Raw genomic sequence first — 2,284 nt, forward strand, 5'->3', positions numbered from 1 at the left:
CTCCTCCTCCTCCTCCTTCTCCTCCTCCTCCTCCATCTCCTTCTCCTCTTTCTCCTCCTCCGTCTCTTCCTTCTCCATCTCCTCCTCCTCCTCCATCTCCTCCTCCTCCGTCTCCTCCTCTTCGGTCTCCTCCCCCACTTCCTCCATCACTTCTTCCTCCATCTCCTCTTCCTCCTTCATCACTGTCTCCTCTTCCTGCCATCTCCTCTTTCCTTTTCTCCTCCATTTTCTCTTCCTCCTCCTCTTCATCTTCTCCTTCAGGTACCAGAGTTTGAACCCAGGACCTGTGTGTCAAGCTACACTCCAGGTCTTTTCTCTCTCTTTTATTTTATTATGTATTTTAATACAGGGTCTCATACCCACTCTATTGGACTCGTAGTGATCCTCCTATTTTCAGCCTCCCAAGTGCTGGGATTACAGGCCCACACTACCAGCCCAGTCTCAGCTGCAGTCTCAGCGCACCCAGAAGGCGGAGCCAGCACAGCACGCTGAGGACCGAACCCCAGTGGCAGCCCTGCCTAAGCACGTGCTTTAGTCCACTGAGCTCTCTGACCGGCCCTTCCAAGCTGGGTGACAATGCGTTGCATTTTTGCCAGCCTGCCTTCCCATCAGATGGCTCTTGGACGCAGATGTCATCATATGTTTTAATCATGCCTGAGAAAGACACTCAGGAAAGAGGACTCGAGAGCTGCTGCCGAGTGGCCAGGACGATGCCTGTGCGCGAGGTGAAGGGCGAGGGTTTGGGGGACCATGGCGGTGTCTTTCACCATAATAGTTTTAGATTTCAACATTCATCATGCAGTTTGATCATTCCTGGGAGGCACTCAGAGCATACACACATGCAGCTGCCCAGGGCCCACATATCTGCACACACCAGCACATGTGTGCACAAGCAAGCCACCATACCCATGCCCACGGGATGCATAGAGTACAGTACACACAAGTGTGGGTGTGCGCCTTGCAGCACGGGGCGACCACACTCCTCTGCTCACAGGCAGCACACATGAGTGCCCGCAAGCCCACATGCAGTGCACACAGGGAGACCACACACAGGCACACACCCGCATGTGTGTACACACCACACTTGTGACTGCCTTTTTCTAAAAAAAAAAACAAAAAATCTCTCTTCCACTTTCCTTTAAAGCACCACCTGAAAATGCTTAGGAATCTTCCTTGCAGAGGTGATGGCTCTCTGATGATAAGGAATTTTATTTAATTTTGGGAGACATAATGTCATCCATCCCGAGTGGAAACATTGCCAGAGGGAATTCATCGAGTTTGAGAGCAGAGGGAGGCAGCGCCACTGGGGAATCCTGCTGCCCACACGCGCTGCTGCTTTGTGCTCGTGCTGGTCGGACTCGCACATGCACAAGTGCACACACTCACACCCCAGTCTGATGTCACGATGCGCACACGGGCGTCTTCACAGGGTTCCTCCCTCCGCTGACCGCAGTGAGCCCCAAGCAGGACAGGTGAGGAGCCGGCCCCCCTCGCCCCCTCCGCCCCAGAGGCTGCTTTTCAGGCCTGCTTCCTCCGGGCCACGCAATATGCAGATCTTGGTGTATCAGAGATGCGCAGCCCGGTGTGAGAGGCCTGAAAAGAGGCTGCGGCCTCTCTCCTAGTGGGAGCCCTGCGTCTCCGCTCACCCCTTCAATCTGTCAGCTGTAAAATGGGTCTCTTTCCCCTCCTGCTGGATCTGCCGAGATGAAAGGTGAGCGCCTGAATCAGAGCTGCTGCCGGCTGCCGGCCGGCCGCAGTGGGGGGCCGCCTTTGTCCAGGGCCCTCTGACCTCCCTAGCCGGGTCCGCCGGTGGGAACCGGCCCAGAAGAATGTGGGGCGGAGTCGGGGCACTCGCAGGGGCCTGCCCTGCTGGGGCCAGGGGAGCTGACCTCTGCTGCGAAGAGCTCTGACATCCCCGCGCACCTCCACCGCCCCCACGCCCACCGGCCACGCGATAGACAATAGCGTCCGCTCAGGCGCCTCTCCTGTGCAGCAGAGGTTTCTGTGGGGTGCATGGAAGAGAGAACAAAGCGGCCTGCGTGAATGCCAGCTGGGGCCTTGCTGGGCGCTGCTCTGAGTCGGGGGTGCAGCGAGCCGCCGAAGGACACACGCCTCCTCTGGAGCTCCTTCCTATTGGTTCTGCAGATTCACTGATTTGCAATAAAAAGTTTGAAGAACATAGGAAAGGCCGTTACAAGCCATCACCCGCCCGAGGGCATCCTAAGGGCGCAGCTCCCGCGGGCTCCAGAGTGAGCTGCAATGCGCCCGCTTGCTGTGGGGGCCT

Source organism: Octodon degus, unplaced genomic scaffold (assembly GCF_000260255.1).
Source record: "Octodon degus isolate 3935 unplaced genomic scaffold, OctDeg1.0 scaffold00039, whole genome shotgun sequence".
Taxonomy (NCBI): Eukaryota; Metazoa; Chordata; class Mammalia; order Rodentia; family Octodontidae; genus Octodon; species Octodon degus.